Source organism: Scylla paramamosain, chromosome 48 (genome assembly GCF_035594125.1).
Source record: "Scylla paramamosain isolate STU-SP2022 chromosome 48, ASM3559412v1, whole genome shotgun sequence".
Taxonomy (NCBI): domain Eukaryota; kingdom Metazoa; phylum Arthropoda; class Malacostraca; order Decapoda; family Portunidae; genus Scylla; species Scylla paramamosain.
This window is the reverse complement of record NC_087198.1, coordinates 6,730,495-6,750,494: the sequence shown is the minus strand read 5'-3', so window position 1 is coordinate 6,750,494 and position 20,000 is coordinate 6,730,495. Positions and strand designations below refer to the sequence as shown.

The following is a 20,000-nucleotide window of genomic DNA, read 5'->3' as shown; positions in this document are numbered from 1 at the left end:
ATTGGAATACCACATTAGAAAATACATCTATAAAAATTTGCTATACATGGGACAGGCAAAGAATAAGGGAAATTTCAGATAGAAATGTTTGTTTTGTGTTCAAAATGTTAAATTTAAAATTATGTATTTTGGCAGTTATGCAAATATGTCTTCAAAGATCTTTTAAAAGTTGGCAAGTTATCATTATGAAGAAGCATTTTTATTTCCGAAGGTAATGAATTCCATATTTGTGGACCGGAGCATAATACACTATATTTAAAGAGAGTCGTTCTGAATTGCGGACACATAAGATTGACATTATTACCCCGAATATTGTATGATGTCTGTACTAATTTAAAAGGTTGAGCTCCAGAATATTGTGTAAAATACTTATAAATACTTAACAGTAGGAAATGTTTATGAATATTTGAAAACTTCAGAAAATTTTGTTCATTATAAATGTTGCGTGTTGATTCAAACTTATTCATATGGAAAATACATCTAAATATTTTATTTTGAGCAATAGTTATTTTTTTAATAAAAGACTGCCAGGTACACGCCCAGACTGCTACGCAATAGGTGAGGTGGGGATAACAGAGAGAGTGTAATAAATACTAGTGAGTGATTCAGTGGTGAGACAATTACGAACTCTAAACAAAATACCACACATCCTTGATAATTTATTTGTAACAAAAGATATCTGTTTACTCCAATTAATATTTTCATCTATATAGACGCCTAAAAATTTAATGTATTCTACTCTATTCAATGTGTTTTCTGCAATAGTAACAGGGGGAAACTCATGATGTACAGAGCGATTTTGAAACATTATGTAACTTATTTTTGCAATATTTAAGCTCAGACTATTTATTTTAGTCCAGTGATAAATTTTTCTTAATTCTGTAACCAAATCTGTGTGAAGATTGTTAATATTTAAGTTGTTTAATAGTAAATTTGTATCATCAGCATATATAGTGTATTTGAATTTAGAGCTAACATTGACAATATCATTTATATAAATAAGGAAAAGAGTTGGTCCTAATATAGAACCTTGTGGTACACCCTTGTTAATTACTCTGAAGGAGGAATGTGTGAAATTGCAATATACAGATTGTAGCCTATTGCTCAAGTAATTTTCAATTAGTTTTAAAGGAATGCCTCTAACGCCATAATGGTTCAGTTTGGTTAACAAAATCTTGTGATTCAAAGTATCAAATGCTTTGGATAGGTCTAAGAATATTCCTATTAAAAATTGTTTTTGTTCTAGGAAGTGATACACATTAGAGGTGAAATGAAAAATAGCCGTTTCTGTAGAACGACGTGTCCTAAACCCATGTTGAGAGTCTGTAAGTAGATTATTATCTTCAAGATACTTAATAAGGCGTGCATTAATAACTTTTTCAAATACTTTACTGAAGGCAGGTAGTATAGAGATTGGTCTGTAATTTTTTATATCTGATCTATTACCTGATTTGAGCAAAGGTATAGCTTTGGCTTTTTTTAGTGCCTCAGGGAAGATGCCTGTTTTTAATGTTAAGTTCACTATGTGGGTCAGTGGAAGGATAATGTCACTTACTGACCGTTTCATAACAACTGGGGAAATTTCATCATATCCACAGGAGGATGTTTTGAATGCCTTAATAATATTGTTCAATTTCAAAATTTGTGGCTGGATATAAAAACATTGAAAAATTTGGAGAACATTGTAAATTATCTAGAAAATCATTACCAGTAGTTACTGTTATTTGCCCTCCTGCTTGTAGAAAGTGTTCGTTAAATTTATTTGGAATGTTAGAACAAGATGGTTTGAGTTCTATAACGCTATTTGTACCGTCTGCCGACCTACCAAGTATGTTGTTTATTGATTGCCAGTGGGACTTAGGATTGCCTTGATTAGCTACCAATTGCTCTTGGTAGTACCTTTTCTTAGTTTCCTTTAAGAGCGATGTCAGTCTATTTCTATAAGTTCTGTATTGCTCTCGAAAGGTTAATGGCCACTTATATGCTAGCTTTTCAAGACGATGCTTTTCTTTGATACTCTTCTTTAATGCTGGGGTAACATGGGGACTGCGACTACTCTTGCTATTAATCTTAATTCTCTTCTTGGGGAAACAGTTATCATAGGTTGTCTGGAATTTGATAAAAAATAAGTTATAGGATTTGTCAGGACAGGTAGAATTAATAACATCAGACCAATCTATTTGAGAGAGTGTAGTACTGAATTTATCCAAAGCTTCTTCAGTAAACGTTCGTTTTGTTATATAAACAGGAGGAGATGGAATGTTGTTACATTTAAATAAGGAAACAACAGGAAAATGATCAGTTATATCTGTTTTGATGACAAAATTACCTATATTGTTTTCTATAAAAGTGGACCAAATGTGATCTATAATGGTGGCGGAGGTGGCAGTAACTCGTGTCGGTAAAGTTGTAAGTGGAGTCAGGGAGTAACTATACATTAAATTAATAAATTCTTGTATCTTGTTGTCATTATGTAGTAGTAAATTTAAATTGAAATCTCCAAAAATAAATATTTCATTATAGTTTGTATTCTTTGTGATAGTCAGAATTTCATTGAGAGCATTAATAAAGCTATTAAAATCACCCTGAGGAGGTCTATATATACATATGAACAAAAACATTTTACTATTACATTTTACTTCCACTCCCAAACTTTCAACATATGTTTCCATCCGATTGTATTCATTAATCTTACAACTTGTGTACTTATTGGAGATATAAAGTGCCACACCACCACCATATGTGTTCCTGTCGTTTGAGAACATTGTATATGCTGGCAAAGTGTACAGTGCTGAAATATCAGGGTCAAGCCAAGTTTCGGTAAAGCCAAGTACATCGTATGTTATGTTTTCAGTCAAAACTGTTTCTTTAAAGTACTGAAAGTTGGTGGACATTGATCTAATGTTAAGCAGAAATACGTTAAAATCACTATTTGTACTTAAGGAAGAAAAATTTTCAAGATAAACATATTTAGAATCAGGAAAGGAAATATTTCGGGACCTAATATAAAATTGGTTTACATCAAGATCATTATTATAACTGCTATCCTGCACACTGAAGGGATCAAAGCTTTCACTGACGTCTTGTCCTAACATATCGCGTAGGCCAACAGCATTCAATAATTCTTCATCAGTGTGTCAGCGTGTGTGTGTGTGTGTCAGTGTGTGTGTGTGTGTGTGTGTGTGTGTGTGTGTGTGTGTGTGTGTGTGTGTGTGTGTGTGTCAGTGTGTGTGTGTGTGTGTGTCAGTGTGTGTGTGTGTGTGTGTGTGTGTGTGTGTGTGTGTGTGTGTGTGTGTGTGTGTGTGTGTGTGTGTGTGTGTGTCAGTGTGTGTGTGTGTCAGTGTGTGTGTGTGTGTGTCAGTGTGTGTGTGTGTGTGTGTGTGTGTATGTTTGTGTCAATGTGTGTGTGTGTGTGTGTGTCAGTGTGTGTGTGTGTGTCAGTGTGTGTGTGTGTGTGTGTGTGTGTGTGTGTGTGTGTGTGTGTGTGTGTGTGTGTGTGTGTGTGTGTGTGTGTGTGTGTGTGTGTGTGTGTGTGTGTGTGTGTGTGTATGTGTCAGTGTGTGTGTGTGTCAGTGTGTGTGTGTGTGTGTCAGTGTGTGTGTGTGTGTGTATGTTTGTGTCAATGTGTGTGTGTGTGTGTGTGTCAGTGTGTGTGTGTGTGTTAGTGTGTGTGTGTGTGTGTGTGTGTGTGTGTGTGTGTGTGTGTGTGTGTGTGTGTGTGTGTGTGTGTGTGTCAGTGTGTGTCAGTGTGTGTGTGTGTGTGTGTGTGTGTGTGTGTGTGTGTGTCAGTGTGCGTGTGTGTGTGTGTATGTCAGTGTGTGTGTGTGTGTGTGTGTGTGTGTGTGTGTGTGTGTGTGTGTGTGTGTGTCAGAGTGTGTGTGTGTGTGTGTGTGTGTGTGTGTGTGTGTGTGTGTGTGTGTGTGTGTGTGTGTGTGTGTGTGTGTGTGTGTGTGTGTGTGTGTGTAATATCTCTGCAATCTCTATGTTATTTTACTTTACATACTTTGCAAATATTTCACTCATATTTTTCATGATTCTTACTGTTACAATAGTCATAATCTCTCTCTCTCTCTCTCTCTCTCTCTCTCTCTCTCTCTCTCTCTCTCTCTCTCTCTCTCTCTCTCTCTCTCTCTCTCTCTCTCTCTAGCCATATCGATCTTCTTCACATTCCTTCTTCAAGTTCACTCGCTGACTCGCTGACTCACTGACTCACTCGTTCACTCTAACAATGCCATGAGCGCTGCTTCACGACCTCTCTCCCCTGCCAGCTAATAAGTGTGAATAACTACAGTACTGGCGCGCTCTCTTTCACTTTCATTTGCTGCGCCTCCATCTGTAGCCACATGAATAGCGCAGGATCAATTTCATCACCTTTCAACATCTTTATTCATCTCATTGTGGGACTGATTAATATGAAGGCAGTGGAAAAATGGGAAGGTGTAGGAAGATTACTGATGAAGATTATGACAAGTAGAGACGTAAGGAACATGAGGAAATGAACATTTGAAGATTAGAAGGAGAGGATGTGAGAAGGAAGAAGAAGAAAGACAGTAGATAGGACAAGGGAGGAGGAAAAGAAAGACTGGAAAGGAATAAAGAGAAGAAAAAATAGACAGGAATAAAAAGAGTAGGAGGAATGAGTAGGAAAGGAGTACAGAGAGCAGGAAGAAGTTAGGAAAGCAGAACGCGTAAAAGAAAAGTAAACAGTAAGAGGAAGAAAGAGGAAGAGAAAGATGAGGAGGAGAAGAATGAGGAGAGGTTAAGAAAAAGAGGAAACCAGGAAGTGTGGGAGAAGAACATCTGGAAGAACAGAAAGAAAGAGAAGAAGGAAGAAAAAAAGGTAAAGAGGAAGAAGGAAGGGAAGGAGGGAGAGAGAAAGAGGATGTGAGGGCCTTGTTAAGACTGTCAGCTGAGGTCAAGCGTCTAGATAGAATTACAACGCTCCCTGCCTTGTATGTATGAGTATTTTCACACTACAACGAGGTCACGGGAACCATATCGAAAAGAAAGAAGTAATTTTTCTATTGAAATTTTCCCTCACCATTTTTTTTTCATCTTGTCATTTTTTTTTTCTCTCGTTATTTTCTCCTGTACATAATTTCCCCACTGAACAGTTTTCCTTTTCATTTCCTTCTTTGTGGTAATTTTCTTTGTTTTCATTTTCCTTTTAGTAATTATTTTCCTCTCGTCATTTTCCTCTTTAGATATTTTCCTTTGTAGATATGATTCCCTCAAGTAATTTTCCTGATATTTTCCTTTTCTACACATTTTTCCCTCTATTCATTCTTCCCTCTGATCATTTTCCCCTTTAAACATTCTCCCCTCTGGACACATTCCCCTCAAGTCATTTTTTTCGACATTTTTCCCTCTGAAGTTCACAGTACGATGAAAAACTGACAAAATCATTACTTTTCATCCTGACCATCCACTGTGAACCATCCAAGTCCAGACATCATTCATCCTAGTCCATCCTAGTCTTCTATCCTTCCATCCTAGTCTTTCCATCCTTCCATCAACCATCCACGCCACCCACTAACAACCATCCGATCCACCATTCTAGTCCATCCATCCTTCCACCAATCCACTCCCTCCTTTCCACCCTTGCCAGCCTCCTTCTCCGCCCCTCGCCGTCCGCTAATCACTAATTAAGAACATAAGAACATAAGAAATAAGGGAAGCTGCAAGAAGCGACCAGGCTTACACGTGGCAGTCCCTGTATGAAACACTCCTACCTATTTCCATCTGTTATCCCCATCCATAAACTTGTCTAATCTTCTCTTAAAGCTCTCTAGTGTCCTAGCACTAACTACATGATTACTGAGTCCGTTCCACTCATCTACCACTCTATTTGAGAGCCAATTTTTTCCTATCTCCTTCCTAAACCTAAATTTTTCAAGCTTGAACCCGTTATTTCTTGTTCTACCCTGGTTGCTGATCCTAAGAATTTTGCTTACATCTCCCTTGTTATAACCCTTATACCACTTAAAGACTTCTATCAGGTCCCCTCTTAACCTACGTCTCTCTAGAGAATGTAAATTTAACCGCTTCAACCTCGCTTCGTAAGGAATACCCCTCATCCCCTGTATCCTTTTAGTCATTCTCCTCTGTACTGATTCTAATAGACCTATATCTTTCCTGTAATGTGGGGACCAGAACTGCACAGCGTAGTCTAGATGAGGTCTGACCAGCGCCAAGTATAACTTTAATATTACTTCCGGCCTTCTACTTTTAACACTCCTAAAAATGAATCCTAGTACCCTATTTGCCTTGTTTCTGGCTTCTATGCATTGTTTCCCTAGACGGAGTTCAGAGCTAACTATAACTCCTAAATCTTTCTCGTACCCTGTACCTACCAGAGTTTGGGTGTTTAATGTGTACCTATTGTGTGGGTTTCCTCTACCTACGCTAAGCACTTTGCATTTATTGATATTAAATTGCATTTGCCATCTATCTGTCCATTCATTCATTCTATCTAAGTCTGTCTGCAAGGCGATGGCATCCGCTTCTGACCTAATTAATCTACCTATCTTTGTGTCATCCGCAAATTTACTAACATCGCTACTAATTCCACTATCCAAGTCATTGATATATATTAGAAATAATAATGGCCCTAATACTGATCCCTGTGGCACCCCACTAATGACATGACCCCACTCGGATTTCGACCCGTTTATTAGCACTCTCTGTCGCCTGTTACCAAGCCATGACCCTATCCAACCTAACACCTTCCCATCTATCCCGTGCGCCCTAACCTTTCTCAGGAGCCTTTGATGGGGCACCTTGTCGAATGCTTTACTAAAGTCCAGATATAAGATATCATAACTATCACCATTATCTACTGCCTCGTACACCTTACTGTAAAAACTTAACAAGTTTGTCAGGCAAGACTTCCCCTTCGTGAAGCCATGCTGTGACTGATTTATCAAGTTATGTTTGTCTAAATGTTCCCTAATGTTCCTGGCTATTATTGACTCTAACATTTTACCTACAACTGAAGTTAAGCTGACAGGTCTATAATTAGACGCTAAAGTTTTATCCCCTTTCTTAAAGATGGGTACTACATTAGCCTGCCTCCACATTTCTGGTACCTCACCCGACTCCAGTGATTTCCTAAAGACAGAAACTAACGGCTCACTAATAATCTTTTTACATTCCTTCAGTACTCTGGGATATATTTCATCAGGTCCTGGTGACTTGAACTTTTTTAGCCTATCTATCTCCTGCTCCACTATCTCCCTAGTTATGGAAATATCCGTCAGCTTCTCATACTCATCTGCTCTAAACACCTGTTCACTATCTGGCATATCCTGCATGTTTTCCTGAGTGAAGACAGTTAAAAAATAATCATTCAGAAGTTTACTAATCTCCTCCCCAGAACTAACCAGCTCCCCATCTGCTGCCTTTAATGGACCTACAGTATCCTTATTTTTCGTCCTGTATACCTGATAAAATCCCTTGGGGTCCGTCTTCGCCTGGCTGGCTACCTTTAATTCATAATTGTCCTTAGCTTTCCTCGTTAACTTCCTTACTGTTCTAACTAATTCATTATACTGTGTCCTTAAAACTTCCTCTCCTGCCTTTAATCTCTTATATATACTTCTCTTACGCCCTATATAATGCTTTAACCTAGCAGTCATCCATTTAGGGTCATTTTTTTTGTGATCTTATTGTTTTATACGGGATATTTGCTAATTGACCTGTATGAACTTTATCTACGAAATATTTATACAATTCATCTACATTTACTTCACCTAAACCCCTCATCTCGTTCCCTACCATCCTCTCCCCTCCCTCATCAACTCGCCTCGACCTTACCTCTCTCATTTCAGCATGACCTGACATTCCAACATACTCACGCCTATCTCCCCCCTTCCTCTTTCCTCCTCCCTTCTGGAGCCTCACCTCACCTCCCTCATCCTGCCTTATCTCTCTGAACTCCGTCCCTGACCTGACCTCACCCTGCATCCTTTGCCAGTCCACTCCTTGGAGGTACCTTTTTAATTCTTCAAAATCTGCTCTCCTAAAGTCAGGTATTTTACTAGTGTTTTTATTTCTAACAGTTTCTTCCCATTCTAGATTGTACCTAATTTCCCTATGGTCACTGTTACCTAGCTGTCCTCCAACCTCTACCTGCGTGACTGCTTCCTCCCTGTTAGTAAGAATTAAATCTAGAATATTATTCCCCCTTGTGGGTTCTACGACTACCTGTTTTAAAAAATTATCCTGAATTACCTTAAGGAATTCCTCTGCTTCCTTGTTACCCACAATCAGACTCCAGTCGATATTCCTAAAACTAAAATCTCCTACCACACATACCTGACTGTACCTGCCTGCTCTATTTAATTCCTGCCACAGTGAGGTGTTAATTTCCTCTGTACTGGTCGGTGGTCTGTAAACTACCCTTAGTACTACTGACTGCGATCCTTCCTTAATATCTACCCATATCGACTCTGCTTTGTTATCTGTTTTAATTCTATTGTTCATACAGCACTGTAATGTGTCCCTAACGTATAACGCGACACCTCCTCCTCTCCTGTTTTCCCTATCTTTATAGAACATTGTATACCCATCTATCTTAACCTCTGGATTAAATACTTTTCCTGACATATCTAACCAAGTTTCAGTTAAAGCAATGATATCAAATTTCTCTACACTCGCTATTCCTCTAAGCAAGTCTATTTTATTCAGAATACTTCTACAATTTGTGTAGTAAACACTTAAGCTATTTATCACCATCCCTAAGCTAGCTTCCTTTCTAGATTTAACTAATTTGCCCCTTGCCTTCTCCTCACTACCCCTTCTTCCCTCCCGACTAACGAAAAAAGTGCTGGAGTGCAGTTACCTCCCGCTCGAGTGTTTCGGCCAAAACACGAACACTCTGGCGTGACAAATGCACTCCATCCCTGGCGTACAAGGTGTCCCTGCCATAGAAAAGGTCCCAGTTGTCAATAAACGTCCATCCATTACTCCTACAATGATTCGCGAGCCTGCGATTCACTGTAATAGCCCTGGACAGCCACTCAGCACCAACTCCCCTCCTCGGCAAGACACCACATACCACGGGGATCCCTCCCTTGTCCCTAATCCTGTCCAAAGCCTGTCGAAACCTCCTGATAAGCTCCTCACTCCTGACCTTACCAAGGTCATTCCCTCCCGCACTGAGAAAAACAATGGGCTTGGTCCCATCTTTTTCCAAGCACGTGTCTAGCCTATCAGCTACCTTCCCTATCCCGGCCCCCGGCAAACACACCCTCGACCTACGCTTCCTATCCCTAGCACAGAACGCACTATCTAAGTGCCTAACCTGACTATCACCAAACACAAGCACTCTACCTTGGGGCAGGGTAACTGCATCTGCCCCCTCCTTCTTGCCTCCTCCAGCCCTGTCCACCTCCTTCTCCTTCCCCTCCTCCAGCACATTGAAGGGATTCTTCGTCTCCACGGAAGGTGCCCTGAGCACCTTCACCCTCTTGTCTCCCCTGCACACAACCGACCACTGCTCCTCCGTCGCCTTACTAGGTAAGGTGACGGTGGGGCACGACCCTCCCACAGGTGCTGAGATCCTCTCATAGAACTCAGCCTGCAGGTCTGAGATCCTCTCACGAAACTCAGCCTGCACCTCCGAGATCCTTCGATGGAACTCAGCCTCCACCTCTGAGACCTTCGCAACGAAGGCCTCGAGAACAGGAGAACTAACACAACCTGTCGACTCAGCAACACAAGGCGCCATGTCTACACTAGCCAGCTATATTAGCGTCAGGTCACTGCTCACTAAACACGTCCGTTCACTAGGAACCCTGACCTGAGACTGACATTCACTCTCCCTCAAGCAGGATATCAGGCAAGCAGGGGCTGAGGTGAGCACTGGTCAGCGAAAACCAAAGGTGTGCACGAATTTCATAAAGTCAGTCAAGTGAACACCGAGTGAAGGTAATGAACTTGTGATACTGTTGATGTTATCCTTTTCTTCTTCTTTTTTTTTATTTTTTTCGTGTTCCTCTGTTTTTCATCTTCCCTTACTCCGTCTTACTGATTTTTTTTCTCTCTTTCTCTTTTCTTCTCTTTCTGTTTCTTGTCCTCCTCGTCTTCCTCCTCCTCTCTCTTCATTGTAATTTTCCCCTTCCTCCTCTTCTTCCTTCTCTTCGACCTTCTATTCTTAATCCTCCTCCTCCTCTTTCTCCATTTCCTTCTCCTCTTCATCTCATCCTTTCTCTTCATTTTCATGTCCTCTTATTCATCCCTCTGGTTCACCTCTTCATTTTCTTTCTTCTTCCAGAGTCTCGTAACCTTCATTCTTATCATTAGCAACTTTCTCTTCATTTCCCTTTTTATTTTCCTCTTCAGGTTTTCACTCCCACTTGTCTCCGCTGTACTTAGCTTTCTTTTATTCCGCCAAGTACTCCTTCTCCTCCTCCTCCTCCTCCTCCTCCCTCTCTTCTTTCTCCTCCTCCTCTTCCTCCTTTATCGGTTTATGTCTTCCCAGGTCGTGTTCGCTCCACGTAAGGCAGCAAAGCGTGAGAGAGCAAGGTCGAGAGTAGAGGCGCCCCCCCCCCCCCAGTAAAGCTGCCACCCCCTCCCTACGCAATGATCATTATTGTAGCAGCAGGTGATCGAGGATTCTACCTAACCAGTGGGAGAAACACGCGTGACAACTTCAGAAAGCATCTCTGTAGCCTCTGAAAATAGCCCTGGTGAGACAGAAAAAGCTCAAGAACACGAGGCTATAAGAACATTACAAAGGAAACAAGGGAAGCTGCAAGAAGCCATCAGGCCTACACGTGGCAGTCTTTACAAAACACATCAATTTCCACTAATCATTCATAAATTTGTCCAATCTTTTAAAACTCCCATATAACTCTGCACTAATGACCTGATTCCTTACTCTATTCCATTCATCCACCATTCTATTTATGAACCACTCCCTTCTTGTCTCTTTAAGTCAATCTTGAACCTGTCAGGGAAAAAACACAGACGACCCGAGTGGAGAATAATGAAGGTGTTTATATCCAGGTAAATAGTGACAAAACCTGAGCCTCTGCAACGTGTTTATTGTCCTGTAATGAGTCTCCTGTAACACCCGGGAGTGACGTGCACCCTAACTGCCGCCACTAGGTGAGGAATGAGTGCCGCTGTATACTAGGGATCGAGTGAGGAGAGACTGACAATGTGATCAATGTGGAGGGAACTTGTGGTGGTGGTGGTGGTGAATGAAAATAAAGAGGAGGAAGAAGAAAAAAAAATAGTTGTGGTGGTGGTGGTGGTGGTGGAGGAAGAGGAAGATGAAAAGTAAGAGAAGAAAAAGGAAAAAAAGGAAAAGGACGGGGAGAGGAGGTGAAGGAGAAAAGAAGACAAAAAAAGGAGTAACAGGAAGACAAGAACAACACCAGAAAATACAAACAATATAAAACAAAGAAACGAGGAACGAAAGGCAGGTCAAACAAGAACAAACAAACAAACAAACAAACAAACAAAAATTCTCCTCCACAATCGCAATTCTCACTTATAAAAATGAGTAAATAAATAAATAAAATAAATAAATAAATAAATAGATAAACAGAACATGATAACACAGCAATCATCTCTTCCTTAACTTTCCTCTTTTCTTCAACCCTTTCCTTCCTCCCTTCCCTCCCTCTCTCCCCCTTCGTTCCCCTTCCCATCCTCCCTCTCACCTCTCCCTTCCCCCTTCCTCCCCTCTCCCTTCTTCCATATCCCCTCAGGTAAGGTTTAATAGAATTTCAAGAATTTTTTTTATTAATCTACACACGTAAAACTCTCTCTCTCTCTCTCTCTCTCTCTCTCTCTCTCTCTCTCTCTCTCTCTCTCTCTCTCTCTCTCTCTCTCTCTCTCTCTCTCTCTCTGTACATGTGACGCAGAAATATAACCATAACTATATTTGCACTTTAGTTTTGTAAATAATTTGAAAATGTTTGTTGCGTCAGACACTTGTGTTTCAGTGACGAGAAGAAGATGAGGTTTACAAGAGGAGAGGTGGTGTTCTACAGATTGGAAATTAGATCTTAGACCGCGAATGTTGCACAAGTTTATGGAAAAAAGTTGGGGGGGGGTTGTCAAGACATTTAGTTGATATCTGAAGAGCAGTCCAACCTGGGGACATTTGTGGTCCCCTTCCCAGATGAGGACTCCGAGGTGAAGGATTGTATATATATATATATATATATATATATATATATATATATATATATATATATATATATATATATATATATATATATATATATATATATATATATATATATATATATATATATATATATATATATATATATATATATATATATATATATATATATATATATATATATATATATATATATATATATATATATATATATATATATATATAAATCTGGATGAGCGGTGAAGGAATGAGGGCAAGATAATGGTTCACAGTCATTCTTTCCCGCAAAAAAAAAAAAAAGTAGATGCGAAAGAAAGGCAGTGTAGTTTTCATTGAGGACACTTGTGTGTGGAAACAGCTCCAGTCACAGGCAGCAGGAAATACAGACCATGTCGGAGAACGAAGCAGCAAGTTATTAAGTACGTAACTGTGTTGACACCAAGCAAATGTATACACCAAAGAGCACCGCAGCTGGTTATGTGCCACACCCATTATATCAAACTGCCTCGCGCCCCGCCAATGTAATCCTGAGTTAATGGATTAACAGCAACTCTACCAACGTGTGATGTCCTTGTGTGTATGTGTGTCTGTGTGTGTGTGTGTGTGTGTGTGTGTGTGTGTGTGTGTGTGTGTGTGTGTGTGCGTGCGTTTTCTACCATTTTCATCACTAGTAAATAGAGAAACTGTTTTAATACTTGTCTGCTTCCTAGTGCTGAATGAATAACACACATACATTCACACAGACACACAGACACACAGACACACAGACACACAGACACACACACACACACACACACACACACACACACACACACACACACACACACACATTTTTTGTTAAGTGACCAGCAATGAAACAAGCACAAAAGGTGTGAAGTATCCTGTCATCCTTTACGCTGCCAGCAGTGTCTTTGACAGCCACACTTTATATCATTCCACAAAGGCTGATGAAAAGTCACGTAAGTCAAGGGGTTCGAACAGTACCAGCTGTCTTTCTCCCCATTGTTTCATCCCGTATTCACCCAAATTTCCCTCTCTCTATGTTGTTCTTTTTTATTTCCCCCACTCTTTTCTTCCGTTCCGTTCCGAACAGTACCGAATTTCACTGACCATCGATAAAATAAACAGTAAAAAGGCTGAAGTACTCGGGCCACCCTGTCCTTCGTGGCCTGCCAGTGGTGCCTCACAAACCCACACTTCACACCAACACGTTTCACAAAGATTCAGAAGTCGCGTCACTCAAAAGGCTCGGGCAGTACCTGAATTGCACGACATGGAAGGGACGCACACCGCTGCCGATGCAATACACCTGCCAGTACTCAAAACTGCACCACCTCCCAGCCCGGCAGCTCGAAAAGACCTTACACGCAGGTTTACATACACCAAGACAATGCGAGGGGTTGCCAATGTCTGCCTGCCGCTCTCCTCACTCGTTACAAGATATAATTCTCTTCCAGCTGCAGATTTCCATGTAGGCTTTCAGTACACGAGTTCAAGGCGACGCGTGGACAGACAGACAAACATGAGCAGCTTCTAGACCCAGTGTTGTTCTGCCTAACCTACACACCACAAGAAATCGCTGGGATGGAATGGATGTTACAGATGAGGAACTTAATTACAGTGACTTGTGGAAGGAAATGTTATTCTTTAAGGCTTGCATGTGGAGTTTATTGCTACGACCATCTAACCTAAAATGTAACGCTGGAAGTGACAAACACGACTCTAATAAATCTGTTGGAAGGAAAGGAGCCTCTTTTTGCCATACTTGAGAAATTTCCATCGTGGTAAATGTATAAAATAAAATATGCACTTAAGAGTAGCTTGCTTACACGCACAAAACAAGTGCCTCATGGTTCAGTCAGTTAACGCTAGCCTTTTCAATCTGCTCAGTTCAAACTCTGGTCACGTCCACCTCCCTCATCAAAAAAGTAATAAATAAAAATAAAACATATACTTACGTACCAAAAATGAGCCCTGGAAATAAAACTAACGCAATAAATAAAGAAAACACAAACTTCTTCTCACTTTGCCAGGAATGTGGCTCAGATTTCTATCCAGAGGAATTGAAGAAGAAAAGAAAATGTTTGCCTAAGACTCCCTAGCTTGTAAAGACACGCTCTGGGATGAATCTGCCGCTATACATTAACAAAACACACCCTTTTCTATTCCATGAAACGAAGCCTTCACCTTGAACGTGGCTCAGATTAGTGTCCTCCAAAGTTTGGCGAGAGAAAAATGAAATATTTCCTTAAATACTGATAAAACTTTTCCTAATGAACATGGTTTGCAATCTGCCCACAACAATTCCGATAATCAAAGAAAAAAAAAAAACGTAAAATCTACATCAGAGAAGGATTTGCATTGCCACATTACAAGGCAGAGATAAGGAATTCTAACCCTTCCTTAGTTTTCTGGAACGTGGTTGAAAATAGTCAAGAAGAATTAAGAAAACGAGAATACATCACTTAAACTCACTAACTTACACAACAAAAGGAATCACATTAGTATAAGAAACCCACAATTAAGTCATGTATTCGTTGGTCCTCACTTTTCAGGGAAGTGGCCGAGATTCTGTCGAGATGAAATAAAAAGAACAAAAGGCCAACGATAAAGAACTGACTCTTCCCGCCTCACACTCCAGGCACGTGGTGAAATTCTGTCTTAAAGACCTTACAAAAACAATACTTAAGTCACACACCACAAGGAATCGTATTACCAAAACAAAAGCTTCAGGTAAAGAGTACTCCTCTCCTTCACTTTTCTGTACCATGCTACAAATTCCCTCGAAAGAAAGAAAGAAAGAAAGAAAGAAATATCATATATATATATATATATATATATATATATATATATATATATATATATATATATATATATATATATATATATATATATATATATATATATATATATATATATATATATATATATATATATATATATCAGCTTAAGACACACATACCAGATGGAATGGTATTATTAAAGCAAAGTAGAAGATGTGTACTGAAGACTATTAACGTTACATCGCAGAACAAATCACATCACCAGAGCAAAGTTTAAAGGTAAACAAGACACAGGCCTCCCCGCTCTGAAGGACGTGCTTGAAATTTCTCCCCTGAGGAATTACGAAAACGAGAAAATGTCAGTTTGAGATTATCGAACCAAGGAAACAGAAGGAATCGTAGGAGTAAAACAAAGGACAGAGAGAAGTAATCCTGTTTTCTCACTTTTCAAGAACATGTTTGAGATTTATGTCGTAAAGAACTTTCAAAGTGAGAAAAAATATTTCGTGGAAACTACTGAAGTTACGGCAGAAGGAATGGTATCAGTACAACAAAGGCTAGGGATACAGACTATTCATCCCTCCTCACTGTGAAGGAACGTGGCTAAGATTATGTGCTGAACAATATAAAAAGTCACGGCATAAGGAATGGTATCAGTACAACAAAGGCTAGGGATACAGACTATGCATCCCTCCTCACTGTGAAGGAACGTGGCTAAGATTATGTGCTGAACAATATAAAAAGCCCCTCCAAAAATATCTGTTAAACATTACTATATTTACATAGCGCAGGGATTCGTATTAATGAAACAAAAACTGAAGGTATAGAATTGACTCGTTTTTCATCACTTTACAGGAAAAATGTTTTTAGAATTGTGTAGAATTAAGACACGAGAATATATCAATTTAACACTTCCTGACCCACGAAGCAGAATGAATATTAATAGTAGAACAAAGGCTATAGAAAAAAAAGACTCTGGCCTCAGTTTCCTGCAACCTGCGTTTAAGACCTGCCGTGGAGACCTTAGAAAACGAGGACTGCAAGTTGGAGGGAAATCTTTACTTTATATATATATATATATATATATATATATATATATATATATATATATATATATATATATATATATATATATATATATATATATATATATATATATATATATATATATATATACAAAGTGGATGGATGAAAGACAATGATACAGCAAGGTGGTCCGAAGGATTACGCTTTGTACAATTTATGAAGAACAGAGCCCATCATTCTGGTATAAATCGAAGCCCATACAAAGCAATGTTTGGTGTAGAACCAAGGGTTGGCCTTGCAACAACATGCATTCCACGAGATGTTACAGTCAGAACCCGAAATCAACCAAAACTAGTTTCAACTAGTCAGAACTAGTAATATAATTTATTGTTTGTAAAAACTAGTATTACCTAGGCAAAACTAGTTTCTTAACATAAAGGCTCGGTAAAACACGAAATGTATTTTACACCTAGTTTTACCTACACACTTCAGTCAAAACTAGTTTTAACAATTGTTAAGTTTGGGTAAACTAGGTTAGACTAAAAGTGAAACTGGTGTAGTGCCAGGGAAAACATTTCTATGTATAAGTAGCATTAGGGAGTGGAGTGAACCATGTGGGGACCATAAGGGTGGGACTCGCTTGACAAACACCGGAAGTGAGGACGCTGGCTTGTCAGTTTTTGTATGTTTCAGTCCGCTGTCCTCCTGCATTGACACAGGTTAGTACGTGTGTTGTCCTCTGATATCAGATTATTGCAGTGCCGTTTACCTTAATTGTTATTTCTTTGTTAGATGTTACTGAGTCATAGTTTGTAGGGTGGGGGAAGGGGGGGGAGGATTCATTCTCATTTAGCTGGTTCACTGATTTACTTCACCTTTCAGTTGTTCGTGAGCCACCAATACAACAAGATGGCAGCTTGGAGCTCACCTGACCATCCTGAACACCCTCTTGACCGCCCTCCTAACCAGGCAGCTGACACTGAATGGGAGACTATGTTTTTACAGACCATACTGAAGTGGGACGTGCAACAAGAACCACACTACAACATACTTACTGCAGAAAAATACGGTTCACTGTTGCAGGAGGTAAAAAAGGCTAAAACTGCTAAGAAGAAAACGTCTCTACAGTACAGAAGACTGAAGCGGTTTGATGTCATTGAAATTGGTGGTGTTCAAAAACTGATTGCAAGTAGCAAAAATGACCAAGTTCGTTATTACGTTCCTGCTCCCGAGATTTTTGAAGTCATTAAGACATCTCATGTAGCAATCGGTCATGGTGGTCGAGATAGACTGAAATGTGAAATTAAAAGGAAATATGCAAATGTGACAGCCGATATGATAAAGCTCTTCTTGACCATGTGTGAAGTGTGCCAAAGTAAGAAAAATAAAAGAGGACTTGTTTTCAAACCAATCTTACACTCAGAGCTAAATAGTCGGTGTCAAGTGGACTTAATTGATATGCAGACACAAGCAGATGGAAAATATAAATTCATAATGGTTTATCAAGATCATTTAACTAAATTTGTGATACTACGTGCATTGCAATGTAAACGTGCTGAAGAAGTTGCTTATCACCTTGTTGATATTTTTTTAACCCTGCATTTTACAGAGTGATAACGGAAGAGAATTTGTAAATAGTGTTATAACGTCCTTAGCTTCTTTGTGGCCAGAGTTGAAAATTGTGCATGGAAAACCAAGACAGAGTCAAAGTCAAGGGTCTGTGGAACGGGCAAATCAAGATATTGAAAATATGTTAAGTGGATGGATGAAAGACAATGATACAGCAAGGTGGTCCGAAGGATTACGCTTTGTACAATTTATGAAGAACAGAGCCCATCATTCTGGTATAAATCGAAGCCCATACAAAGCAATGTTTGGTGTAGAACCAAGGGTTGGCCTTGCAACAACATGCATTCCACGAGAATTGATTAAAGTTGTAAATAATGAGGAGGATTTGGAGAAGATAATTGCACATGTAAACAAGGACACTGTTGGGGAATCTAATGTTGCTTTGCAGATGACAAATCAAGATGACATAAATTCACGATCTAGTAATAGAAGTGAAGTGTTTTCGAGTTGTGTGTGTGAAATGGAAATAAGTGAAGGTCACTACTGCTCGAAGTGTGGCTCACATATTCACGAATCTTGTGGAATAAACGTTGAGAGCGGCAAGGATATCTTTGGATCTAATGTTATATGTTTAAACTGTAATTCTGAAGCACAAACATCACATGATAGGCAAGTAGCTAGTACTAGTTTGAAAAAGCAGGCAAAAAGAATGAAGACAGTATCTGATGCGTCTCACCCTCCAGCAAGTGTGGGACAAAATGTCACTGTACCAATTCCAGATGTTGACAAGGGAAAAGGAGATTTGCGGAATATCATTGCAGTTGTTTTAAACAGAAGTGAGGATGAATTGTGTAAGTTAGGTACTAGAGACGGCATTCTTAAGAAATTGTATAGTCGGTCTGAATTTGATGTGTGTAAACAGTTATTCCTAGATGTGAAAGATATACCTACGGACAAAGAAATATCTTTAAGAAGTGCAGCAACTAGTTCAAGTGTGGGAACAGGCCAAGGATTCTTTAGATGTCATTGTACAAAACATTGTGCAACCAACATTTGCAAATGTAAAAAAAATAAAGTCCTTTGTAATTCAAAGTGTCACAATAGTATGTCATGTAAAAACAAATAATGAATATCTTTGTAACTTCAATTACTAGCGCTTTGTCTTGGGTCTGTCACAGTTTGTTTTATTGAAGAGTATGAGATGCGTTTCATTATTATTGTGTTTTATTTTAAGTTGGAATTATAAATTAATAATTGTTTTAGTGAATTTTAATACATTTCGTTAAAAATTAATTGTGACAATTTGGCAGAGATTTTTTTTTTCCTATATGTTATCAAAGGTACCGCTATATAATTTTGATAGGAATAAAAGCATGTTTATCATTGCATGTCCGATTAAACATTTGTTACTACACTTAGTGTGGGAAATATATTCCCACATATGTTAATAGACCAATAAACGTTTCAGCCACCTAAAAAGGTACTAAAATGAGCTACAAACACAAACAAATTATGTTTGAGTCCCCCAAAAATGGTACTCAAACGAGCAATGGTACTCAAACGAATGGTCATATCCCTCACCTACTTTTGACATTCAGTACCGTTGTTGAATCTAGTTTTAACTTACACGATCAGATAGAACTAGATTTAACTAGTTAAACTTTGATATTTCTAGTTATATCAAACACATTAAGGTATAACTAGTTTTGCCTAGGTAATACTAGTTGTTCACCAACACATTGAAAATACCTAGTTAAAACTAGTTTTGACTGATTCCGGGTTTTGACTAATATATATATATATATATATATATATATATATATATATATATATATATATATATATATATATATATATATATATATATATATATATATATATATATATATATACATATATATATATATATATATATATATATATATATATATATATATATATATATATATATATATATATATATATATATATATATATATATATATATATATATATATATATATATATATATATATATATATATATATATATATATATATATATATATATATATATATATATATATATATATATATATATATATATATATATATATATATATATATATATATATATATTATATATATATATATATATATATATATATATATATATATATATATATATATATATATATATATATATATATATATATATATATATATATATATATATTTATATATATATATAATTATATATTATATATATATATATATATATATATAATTATATATTATATATATATAATAAATATTATATATATATAATTATATATATCATATATATAATATATATATATTATATATATAATATATATATATTATATATATATATATATATATATATATATATATATATATATATATATATATATATATATATATATATATATATATATATATATATATATATATATATATATATATATATATATATATATA

General features: G+C 37.8%; 2 long non-coding RNA genes across 2 annotated transcripts in view; one reads left to right on the top strand and one right to left on the bottom strand.

Moving 5' to 3' along the window:
- Positions 1 to 20,000, bottom strand: part of LOC135095292 (uncharacterized) — a 30,981-nt gene that overhangs the window by 5,879 nt on the left and 5,102 nt on the right. The gene's annotated exons all lie outside the window — the stretch shown is intronic.
- LOC135095252 (uncharacterized) lies at positions 16,528 to 17,496 on the top strand. The gene is made up of 2 exons (XR_010264169.1): positions 16,528 to 16,670; positions 16,834 to 17,496. It is a non-coding gene; the product is annotated as an uncharacterized LOC135095252 (long non-coding RNA).